Below are 12,330 nucleotides of genomic sequence, written 5' to 3' on the forward strand. Positions count from 1 at the left end.
AGCAGGCAGTGATTATAATCAACTGAGGATGTCCAGAACACAGGAGAAAGCAGTACTTGATTACAGCAGTTTACAGTTTTACAGTTAAAAGATATGAAAAAACACAAATAGTCCCTTTGGGAAATGAAATATAATGGAAGTGTGGTTATTAAAAACTAGATATAATGTACACTAGTTATTACCTATTACGGTAAATCACCACAAGATGCAGGAAACATATCAGATAGATAAAACAGCCGTCTTGGAATATGTTGTCTTATTTTCCAGCGGATACTTTTTTTCTTCTTAGGCACTGAATTGATTGGGGGTGTGGAATTCATTTAGGAGCATGCACATTGCCCTTTTCAGGAGGGCTATAGCAATGAAGTTGTTATCTGTGCTGAGCTGTAAGTCATGTTCCCCCGTACCCCCAGGAAAGCCGCTTCGGGGGGCAATCGTGTGCTCCAGGTACTAATAGCTATTAGTTACTTAGAGCTAATGATGTTGCCAGCCTTGAGTATTTCACTTATCTTAAAATGAAAGTGCATGTTGATTTCCATTTCACAAATGGAAAAATTGAGTCAGATGGAGTTCAAATGACTTTCCTGAAGTCACTAGCAAATCACTGTCAGATCTGAAGATGCAATCCAGCCGCCCTCTCCCCTGTGCCCTATGTGGTTATGTGCAACTCTGAAGTGCCTGAGTGAATAATTTTGGTTCATTAATGCCTTTATGCTCATTTGACATAGATATGAGCAACTTTATAGCTTTTCAGGGATCTTTCATCTGCCAGTGCCCTCCCTGTCCATCACACATATCCTGCACAACTTGGTTGATTTGCTACCACCTGGATCAATCGGGATCTTGCAGTTCTGATATTCTTTCTGTTGTCATGTCCTAAGGATTGCCTGAAATAATTCTTAGAAATTAAAACGTTACTTTTATTTTGTGGATGAGAGAGAGTGAGGCTGGCCTAAAGAGGACATCCAACTTCAGCCAGTGACTTTGTGTGAATCTGTTGTGATTCCAAGCATGCAGTGATGCTAACTGAGTCAGCTGTTATGTCAAGAATTTCTTTGATCTGCTAAATTAATATGGTTTAATTAGATTAATTAAACAGAAGATAACTAGAGATGAAGAAGGAGGTCAAGAAGAAAATTATTGGCAGTTGTAGCCTTGTGCTGGGTTAGCCTTGGCTAACAGCCAGTTACCCACATGGCTGCTCACTCCTGCATTCTCTCATGAGATGGAGAGGAAATAGAAGGAAGGTGAGAAGATTTGTGGCTCAAGATAATGGCATTTTAATCATGACAGCAAGAGCTGTACACGGAAGCAAAGCAAAAAGAGTAATTCATTCACTACTTCAAATCAGCAGGCAGACATCCAGCTGCTTCCTGGGAAGCATGGCCTCAGCACACATGGCAGTTGCTTGGGAAGACAAACACCACGACCATGAACATTCCTCTTTCCCCTCTGCTCCTTGAGCATCCACTGCCAAGCACAACATGATGTGGGCTGTAGTATCCCTTTGGTCAGTGCAGGCTGGCTGTCCCAGCTGTCCCCTCCCAGCCCCATGCCCTCTTGCAGCCCATACACTGGAGTGGGATGGTGCAGGGCAGAGTGGGCACAAGAGGAGGACTTGCTGCTGTGCAAACCCTGCTCAGCAATAACAAAAGCATGAGTGGGTTATCAACTCAATTGCAGCCAAAGATTCAAAAGATGGCACTGTAAGGACTGCTATACCAGCAAGACCAATACAGCAACTAAACATGGATTTCCAGTACTGAAGGGTTGAAAAAATATTTTACTTTGGCAGAAAAAAAAGACACAAAAACCAATCAATGAAAAAACCAAACCCTCCAAAGCCCCTTTTCTGAGGAGTGAACAGCAGCAGGCTAACAATAGCCATTCATAACACAAAATTGTTGCAGAGAGCATTGGGTAAATTGGACATGAACAAATTTCCCACAATGAATGGAACTCAGTCTGTGCATCTTTGGGAGTGGGGTAAGGAAATGGCACTGTCAAAGCCTCTCTGAAACACCATATACTGTAACAGCAAAATAACCATGGATAGCTGGAGAGACTTTGGGATTACAGAATAGAGGGGGTTGTGTCAAAGGAGGGTGTATTCATTTCTGAGAAGAGAAGCAAAGGTGAAATTGGTAGAGACATTTTAATTAGCTTATGTGCCAGTACAGTTTTTGTTTGTATTTTATTAATAACTTGATCCATGACAAGGTTATGGAAAAGCCTGTGTTTGGGCAGCTAGCAAGAGAAAGCAGTGGAAAAAACCTATAACTTATTTCCAGGCACTTACTTAATTAAAATACAAAACAGGCAATATGGTCTCTGGATTTATTTTTCCCATGTAGACTAGAAGCAATAAGCTGAGATTGCACAGCAAAAAAGGTATGCTTGCACCTTTTTATCTGGACCTTTGAGCTGCTTCTTCTCTGAGATGGATGTAATCCAGTCCTAGCTTTAAGAAATTGAGAGGCATATGTTTGCCTAACCCTAGATGGGAATTCCTCCCTCAGGAAGCCCTTAAATCCTAATGGGAATAGTAAGCCTTGAGGTCTGTTGGTTTACCAGTGTTTCTTTTCAAGTCTCATTGAGGCGAGATGCAGCCTTAGGGACCCCTTATGTGATATACTCATCTCCCTCCTCACTAACACCTGTTATTAAAAACCAACCTAGAGTTTTTTCCTGGTGCTTCTGAGATGTTCCTTTCTGAAGGAGTTATGGTTTGTGACCCTCCCATTTGTGGCTCTGTGAGTTTCCATCTGACTGACCCCATGAGCTGTGGTGGTCTCATTGCACCCAGGTCTCTCACTCTGGATGGTGCCTCAGTGCCCAGGGGGGCTTGCTTCCAGCCCTGTGTGAACCTCTCTGAGTTGGCATTTTCTGGCTACAAGGGTAAGCAAGGAGCTGCACAAAGAATTGCATGGTCTTTGCAGCTGGGATTTCTGTCATTTGAATCTTGGATGCTGATAGATGCAGGTGGAATATAGGTAGCCCTCTGATGAGAACTAGTCTAGGAGTGTGGAAAACTTAAGGTTGGGAAGTGTATATACAATTTTTTTATTTTAGTTTTTCTGAAGATTCCTTTCTTGAGCTTTTAGAAGCTGCCACTGCAGGGATTACTTCACTTGATGCTTACAACCTTGGCTCATACCAGCTGCTTGGGACTAGAATGGGTTGGCAGCAGCAGGAGCATATGCTCACCCCAGTGACCATCCCCTCCTGTCTAAGGCTCCAGACCCTGGCAGTCCCAATGTACTCATGTTTTAGAAGTAGTAAAACTAGTGGTAGATGATATATGGTGGTTTTAAAGGTAAATTTTGTAATTAATGAAGTCAAATAAAGTTGGTTTTTCTGGGTTTTTTTCACTAGAAGGTTTAAAATAAAGCTTAAATCAACAAATTAAAAAAGAAAAACTGTTTTTTTGCCCATAATCATCTTTATAATAATGAAATATAAAAACGATTTCCATCGTGCTAACAAAGCAGAAAACACTTTGGTTTTCCTAAATTTATTGTGACCTGTATTGATAATGGCAGAGATCTGAACTTCTTCTAAAATCTGACTAAAGGCTGTTCTGAACTGGCAACTGCAAAAATGAATTTGTATAAAATCCAGTTCTAATGCGTACAATTAATTAAAGTATATTGCAACTACAACCAGCCTACATAGAAACAGATGGGACACTTGCGAGGGAATAGCTATGGTGCAGGCTGAGGCTAAAGTGATGAATTTTTTGTGTCTGAGGACATAAACTCTCTCCCAAACCATCATGGCAGTGTATATATGTGCATTCAGGGATGATTTTGGAGGCCTGGGTGCTGTATATTGGCCATAGTTACTGTGGCCGGTCGGAATGGGTTTGCAGGGCTGCTTGCACAGGAGGTGGCCGTGACAGATCTGCTCCCCAGCAGAGTCTCTCTGGGAGGTGCTTTAGGGGAGGGCAGCTCCAGTGCAACCCAGGGACCCTGCTGCTTGGGGCCTGCAGTTGGACCAGGACACAATTGCCATTGTTCCCAGGAGCAGCCCTGGTCGGTGTGAGCCCTCACCACCCTGTGGCTGCTCTGGTTTGGGCAGATGTGGAAGTGTGTGCTCTGCACTAACACCTCTGCTGCTTTAAGCTGGGGTCATACTGTGGTTTACAGCCCTGGGTCAGCCACAGCCCACGCTTCCACCATGGCTCCTGGGCTCTCCTGACCTGCACAGAGGATGCTGCCAATAAAAATCTCAAAGCTGCCCAAGTTACAAGCAAAAGCGTGTGCGAAGTAGTGTCTTTTTGTCGCTGGCATTGGTTGCTGCGGTGTTGCTGTGACTCTGCCTGTTCATTTTAATAACCATGAGATAACAGTTGCAAAAAAAGTCACTATAAATAGAGGAGATCATGTTAAGCAGTCACAGAAGGGTGAATATCCTGAAAAGCTGTGAGCTGGAAGTCAGTATGCTGCCTTCAGAAGTTACTCCTCCTGAACTGTTGCCATGCACAGAGGAACACACACCAGTGTCTGTCTCTAACATTTATAGCGTATTTTTATTTCCAGAATGTGTTTTGTTTTCCATTAATGGGCTTTTGTATTCTCCCGGCTAATTAAATGTATGTACTTTGCTATGCTTTTGATCCTAAAATGAAGCTTGTAGTGGGGAATATGTTGCTTTTACTGTTCCTTTCTGGAAAGATCAAAATATTGTTCAGAAAACCTGCCGAGTTTATGAGCTGAGTTTTTCTGGGTTGGGTTTTTTTTGGCATTGTGCTCTCTGTGCTGTATTATGCTTCTTTATTTGGAAATTTATGGGGAAAATAGTTTTATTGTTCATTAGAAGTTTAAAGGCCTTATATATGTTCATTTGGTAACCTTTGATTTTTGGCAGCCGCTGGAAGGATGAGGTGCTTACACGTTTAGTGAAGAGGCCCTTTATTCAAAATGCTAATTAGCCTTTGGAACCAAATATGCGTAAAATCTTGCTAAATGTTTCAGATGAATTTACCACTCCCCCAAACTCTCTCCTTCCTCCTGCTGGATTTTCCCTGTTGTCTTTCAACATCTCCTCCTGCTCTGGTCCTTGGAAACCTGCAGCCTGTGCAGCACAGCGGTGCTCAGCAGAAGCCGTGGATAACCCCCCATCCCCTTTCTTTCCCAGATAAACAGAGAGCCTGAGGTGTGCACTGAAGTGGAGGCACACTTTGCCACACAGTGCTGTGCTTTTTTTTTACCCTCCTGGATTATTTTTTTTTTTTTGCATAAAGAAAGGAGGTCTATAAGAAGACCTAACAATGCCCTTACTGTTCAGTCAGAAACTGCCTGGCTACATCTTGTTTTATTTGGCCCTAGCTGAATGGCAGTTTCATTTATGTTTTGGGTGTTTGGCAGATATTTCATCTTTGTCAAACTTCACTTTTAACATTTGTTTAGATTACTTGTCACAACACTTTCCTTTTTATTTTTTTTCCAAACTCTTAAGATTTCAGTCAGCTTGACAGTGCTCAGAAGTGGTTTCTAATATTTTTGAACTCACTTCTTACGTGTTGTCCCTTTTAGAGGCATACCAGTTAAGCTCATTGATATATAGTTTCTTTTTTGTACTTTGATGATAGTGCAAGACTTTATTTTGAGCCCCTGACTCTCCTTGATGGGGGGGGGTAACCATCTCCTAAGACCTGTGAATAATAAACAAAAACATTACCGTGACAGTCATAAAATCCTGAATGCATCCATTTTATTCCATCCTGCTTTGTATTTAAGACATTTTGAGCAGCTATGTTGAGATCAGGAGTGGTTTTCCCCCTGTTCTGTCTGATAGGTGATGTTATTTGCTTTTTATACCCATGAGGAGTTGCGAGCGGCGGGTGACATGAGAGTATGAGCTGGTCCATGGATGCAGACCTGGTTCTGTTTTTTATCTGCCCATGTGATGGCTTTGTTTCACTGAATTTGTTTGGAATACTGCTGCAGTTAGAGATGAGGGGGATACCACTGAGAGACTTCCCAGCTCTCCATCTGTGGCTGTTTCTGTGCGTTCAATTCCTCTTTCAGCCCAAATCCCAAGCAGTGACCAGACTCTTAGTGTGTCTGCTGTGTCCTTTCACTAGAGATAGGTGGAACTGAATGGGAGAATGTAATTTTAAATGAGGCTGAACAGCCTTGAAGTATATTCACACTGTGTGTGAATTTTTGCTTATGAATGTTTGTGTTCAGTTTTATTGAAATGGATGTTGGAAAACTTGTTCAAAAATGGAAATTAAAAAAAATAACCCTATGTAGCCTTTCCTTGTTCAGGTATTCTGTCAGAACTGATTTCATAGGGCTGATTTGCTTATGCTAGTGTTATTCACAGCAATGACTTTTGGAGGATTATCACTGTCCAGATCTGTGTGAACTGATGCACTTCTTTGCAAAGTTCTTTAATTTAGAAGTTACATTTCTGAGCTGCAGATGCTTTGGTTTGGCAAAAGGCAGCCTACCAAAAGTAATGTGATTGCTGAAATAATTTAGTCTAATACTTGCTCATGCTCTAGTCGTTTCCATGCTTGAGCTCACTTGCAGATGAAGACATATGGACATGGACAATGTGAATATATTAGGAAGAATTGCAAATGTTCAACCTTCTCTAGCAATCCTGGAGACAGCCAGCAGACTTCAGCCAGCGTGGGTGAATCCCAGGTGACCCTAAAGCCAAGCAGGGGTCAGTGGAAGGGGCAGAGAGCCAGAGTGTCCCTGCTCATCTGGAGCTTCCCCATTAGCTGCTTGCTGGGGCCCAGTTGAGAGCATGGCAAGCAGACTGGTAATGTGTTTACAGAGTTCAAGTGTTTACCTGCAGATGCAAATACAGTTTTGGACAGCCTGGGTCCATATTATTCCCCTTCTGCTTTGGAATCTGGCATTGTGTTTACCTCAGGAGAGAATGGAGTCCTCTTGGTAGTGTTTATCTGTCAGCTGCTGTTATTAATTGATGTAATTGTTTCTTTACTAATATTTACCTAGGGTTTTAACGTGGAAGTGACTATACAGATAATTCTAGTGCAATCTTAGTAGAAAGTCAATGCCTTAATTAGAAAAACGACTTGCTATTCTTGACTTATTCGAGAATTGATTTTTTTTTCCTGCCCTGAAAAGTGTTTGCCCTGAAATCTAAGGAAGTTGTTAACTGGGAAGGGTGACATTTGAAGAAGTGTATACTAGCAATTAAGATGAATAAGTAAATTTGACAAAGGAGCTAATATTTGTCCTGAAGGAAACCTGAAACATTTGGTGCAAGGAGAAAGGAATTTTGGAGGCATTTCTGCCTTTTCCAGGCTGCTTTCTTAAAAGCACTGCAGTAAACTGTGCTGAGGAAAGCAGACCAGAAAGGACTCTTGAAGGTGAGTTAGATCCACTTAACTTTTCTTTTACCGTGGTGTACTAGGTACTATAACTACACAGGATCATCCAGGGAAAACGTGAGAGTTATTTAAAAGCAGAGCAGAATACTATTTTAAACAGCAAGCTGGTGATGCTGAAACTCTGTGACTCTCAATTCTGCTAGGGCCAACAATTTTGAGGATTAAAAACATATGGACCATAGATAGAGAAGATATCCACAGTGCTTGGGGTATTATTTAGTGCTATTTGTATTATTCAGGCTAGCAAAAACAAACAAAAAGACAAGGAGAAAATCTCCTGTTACAGGGCATAAGCCATCCAGTAGATGATGTGAGTTGGAAAGAAATTTTATGGGAAAGTTTTTTTCTGTAATTGCTCTCCTAGAGATTTCTTCATCCCTTCCCTAAAGCATCTGATTCTGGCTGCTGTCAAATAAGAGGTTACTGAACTAAATGTACTATTAATCTGACCTAGTATAAGAATTCTTGTGTTTCTATGTTTAAAAGCAGGCTTTGTCTGCTGAGGGTTGTCTCTCTGGAATAAACCCTCTATTGGAGGCAAGGGAAAGGAAATGGTTCAGAAGCTTTTACACTGTTGCTATGTAATTTTGTAGTTGTTTTGAAAAACTGTCTTTTTTTCCCCTCCCTCTCCCCTTTTATGTGTATGAATGTTTTAAATTATAAAATTTAGCTTCCCATTTGATGCATTTTCTGTTCTGTAGTACTCAGGACCATTGAGCAACATAATTATTTAGAATTATGTACTTTTAAAAATTGAGGGACAAAGTCTTGGTTGGCTGGTACATGGCTAAATTATGGGTTCTATTCAGAAGTCTTTGAACTGGGTGCCTTCATTGCCACTGGCCAGACTTGTGAATGTTTCTGTTTTTTCTTTAAAAGTGGAGAATTTCTTAAAAGAGTGTGTATTATTATTATGGTTGTTATTAATCAGAGTCAGTGACGTTCTAGTGAGCCAAACTTTCTACTTTCACTCATTTTTGCTAAAGGTCTTTTTATTTTGCTTGAGCTGAAGTGGTTCAGGGAGCAACCAGCCTACCTCTGCAGTGAGGTATGTGAGGCAGAGCTGCAATGCCAAGGAACCGTGTGCCTTGGGTTTGTTGCGTAAATCTTAAATTGGATTTCCTTATTTTTCAAAGGCTTAGCAGTGGATGTGACAGTCAGGCTATTTAACTGGGATCCTTTTAGCACGTCAGATAAAACTGCTTCATGTAGATGCCTTCCAGTTCTCCTTATTGCTTTAAAAGGTGCCTTAGAGACATGAGGTACAACTGTGCTTTGTTTCACCCAGAGAAATGTGAACTTCATATAGGGAGAATGTGTTTCATTTCCTTACCATGTGTCAACAACTGGATCTTAAACCTGTATTTATCAGATGCAGAACGGGTTTTGGAGGATTATCACTAAATCAAATGCTAGGGTGGAATTTATGTTCTCACTAAAGCATTTCTCAAATGTTCGTATTATTCTACTTTTAAGCATTTAGTCATTGATGCTTAGCTCTGACATGCAGAGGCTACATTTTTACATTCCTCTTTGTACAAGAGAATAGATATTTCTTTCTGTTTCAAACCCCTTATACTCTCACAATAAAGACAATACACCTGATTCTTTTTTTATTATTATTGAGGCTCATCATTACTGTTCAAACACATGCAGGAAAAAGTTGTCATAGCTCACACATGGTAAAACTGTAGTCTAGGTGTATTACTGTGATTACAAAGTGTGTTAGAAGGGAGGAGATCTTATGGTTTTCTTCAACACCTGGACTGCCATTATTACTGTGGAGAATATATCCTGATTTCTGATGTATGTTATTAAAAAATCACCACATGTTTTTGTCTGGCAAAAACAGGGGCGGAGTGGTTGTGTGAATATGGTCCATGTTGTACATGCAGCTGTTTATACAAAATTATGTTCCACAGGGTGCTTTTTCTTGATGATCTTCAGTATCTCTTCCATCTCTTGCTATATTAGAATTCTGCATTTTTTTTTCTTGGAGTATTCTTTGATGTCATGTTCAGTCAGGTATGTTGATTGTAGTATGTCCTTGAATATCTAAGGGTTCCACACAATTTAGTCACTTTTCACTTCATTATTTTTATAGGCTGAGGTTTTTTTTTCAGTCTGTTGTTACTGTGGAACTCTGACAGTGCACACAGCCTGGCATTCTTGAAGGGGAGATCTTCACATCTGTCATCAAATTAAACAGCAGTGACCGTACCCAACATGGTCATTTTTCTTCTCACTTCTGGCTCCTTCCCCTCTCCTTCATAAACTTGGATATGCAGTGTAGAGCAACACCATTCTCTTCATCTCACAGTGATGCACTCCACATTGGGAACTGGAGAGATGTATGGGTGGAATACCTTCAGGAACTGTGGCTTACGTAAAGGAAGTGACAGCCTTAAGAGATGTCACTTATTTTGAAAAGTTATTTCCATTAGCTGACATCTTTATTGCATTCTCTTGCTTATGCATCATTTTGAGGAAACAAATTGTTTTTTTCTGCTTACTTTGGATTTGCTTTAGCTTATGGTGCTCTGTGAGAGCCCATATAATGGGAAAGTGTTTGACCCTCAGTTGGTATGGACACCATTAGCTGGAAAGGGGATGCAGTTGGGATAGTACTGAGGGATACTGTTCTTGAATCAGGATGTATCTTTCAGCCATCTCTGAGTGGACTACTCCACTTAGGGTTTTTTTTTTTGACTGATTATAATCACAAAAGACAGGAGGGGATTTTGAATGGCTTTATCTCAGTAACTGAGACCATTCTTTTGTCTTGGGATTTTTGTTTTATTTTTTTTTTTAACTTGGGGATTAATTCACTTGCTCACCTAATGTGCATCTGTTCAAGGAACTTCAGGTGCTGTTAGAAAAGCTCTCTCTGTTGTGACTTGTCTGGCTTGCAGTTCCCAGCTCCAAGATATGCTCTACTTGGTTGCTGGTATTTGCATGGTTAAATCAGATTGTCTTATCAGCCTTGGGCACCCAGCTGGGCTTTCAGGCATCTCACTCCTCTGTGTTCTTTGTAATGCATTGGTCTGCTGCATCCTGACTTGTGAAGTGCTGCTGTCCTGAAAATCATGCAGGAAGAGCCTTGGTGAGATCATTCTGCTGCAGTGGGGAACGGCCTTTACCAGACACATAACAAGTGGTAAGGAATGCACGCCTGCCCAGCTGTCTGGCTCTGGGTATTTTTTTTAGACAATAAATTCAGAGTACCTGGCAAAGTGACTCAGACAGCACAGCCTGGTGAGCACAGATGAAGGATGCAGCAGAGATGGTGCTGTTGGTACCAGGAGATGGGTCTCTGCTGGCTTGTACTCAGCAGCACACTGGGCTTGACTGCTGTCATGGGGGTAAAGGTGCTGCTGGGAGCTTTGAGAGCATTGCTTCTCTTACTGGCTTACATTTAGTGATATGTGTGGGTTGGAGGGTGCAGAGATGAGCATCTTGTTGCCAAGGCTGAGTATCCTTGCTGTTGTTCTGCTTGTGGTGGTTCAGAATTGGTTGGAGGCTTGTTGGAAGAAGCCCTGCTGTCTTTCCACAAGAGGAGTCATCTTTGGCACTGTTACCCAAGTTTGCCATCTCCTGGGGGATTTCAAAAGTTTTTGAGAGCTTTGCTCTTGACCCATGTCTCATGATCTAATTATGAAAATGCTCACTGTTACTTTTTCAAATGTTTTCAAAATTCATTATTTTAATATTTTACTTTGCCAATGAAGGTGAAAGATTAGTGATCCCAATGGATTCACAAGATAAATGCTGCCCTGATAGGTGTTTGATCTGGTTTGTGGTTGAAATGTTTAAATATGATGGCAGGTTTGGGCAGGTCTAAGTGCTGCATGGTGGTGATGACTTGTCTCCATCCCTGGGAGTCTGCATGCAACTTCTGTCTGCACCGTGAACATGAACTAATTCAGGCTGGAGTCTCTGCCCACAGAAGTGGGAAAGTTGTCTTACATTTACCAGTGGAAAGGTCCTTTCAGGAAAGGCTTTGTTGGGAATGATTGCTGTGCAGTTAACTCACACACTTGCTTACTCTGCAAGAATACCTTTGTGCTGTATCAGAAGTCCTGCCTTGCAGACTGGCGGGCATGACACAAGTCTCCTTGAATTTTGTCAGTGTTTAGGTTCCTCTTAGATGCTTTTGGATGTGAAATGTAAGGTCATAGTTCATGTTGGTCTTTCTGACAATGTAATCCATCTGCCCAGTGCCTCTAGCAGACAATTCTGGGATATAGATCTTCTGAATGTTAGAATGTGGAAAAGATGTGCTGGTTTTGTGGATACTGTGATTGATTATTGCACCTCTGTCCTTATGACCTGACTGATAAGGTTTTTGCAACATTTTCAGATGATTCAGAGGATGGCTCTGAGGGTGCTTACATGTGCAGTGTTATCTCAGCGTATTATTAGCATTTTACAATTGCTTTATTGGCTCCCTGTTAAGCAAAATATTGACAATAAAAATGCTATTTTTGTTCTGTGATCCGTGCTACCGCTTTGTCCCCTCCTAGTTAATGGCTGTGCTCGTTCCTAATTTTGCTACCCTATTGTTCCTGTGACAGGGAGCTACAGAGAACAGAGGTTTTAAAATAGATGTTCATAATCTCCACCAGCCCTCTGGCATATTCTGCTGACCCTCAGGGAGTCTTACTGGGAATATATTGGAACTTGTGATATCTAATAAGTGAAGGTTCAGGAGCCTGACGTAGACAGCAGAAATGTCGTCTTCTGGGTAAAGTAGGACAGAAGACTCTAATAACTCAGAGGAATTGCAGAACCTTTCAGCAGACACACTGCCAGACTTGACGTGTATAACAAAAGGTGATAAATTATGTGTGTTAAGTTATTTTGTGTTAGCACAGCGTCCACACCTCCATGATATTAAGATGATAGATGCACCTCTAGTCCAACAGACTGGTCTTCAGAAACAAAGTTCACAG

At 41.3% G+C, this 12,330-nt stretch overlaps 1 protein-coding gene across 9 annotated transcripts in view; it reads left to right on the forward strand.

Moving 5' to 3' along the window:
* The window catches only part of RARB (retinoic acid receptor beta), a 323,775-nt gene that overhangs the window by 106,344 nt on the left and 205,101 nt on the right, over positions 1-12,330 (forward strand). The gene's annotated exons all lie outside the window — the stretch shown is intronic.

This window comes from Zonotrichia albicollis, chromosome 1, assembly GCF_047830755.1.
Source record: "Zonotrichia albicollis isolate bZonAlb1 chromosome 1, bZonAlb1.hap1, whole genome shotgun sequence".
NCBI classification, from domain to species: domain Eukaryota; kingdom Metazoa; phylum Chordata; class Aves; order Passeriformes; family Passerellidae; genus Zonotrichia; species Zonotrichia albicollis.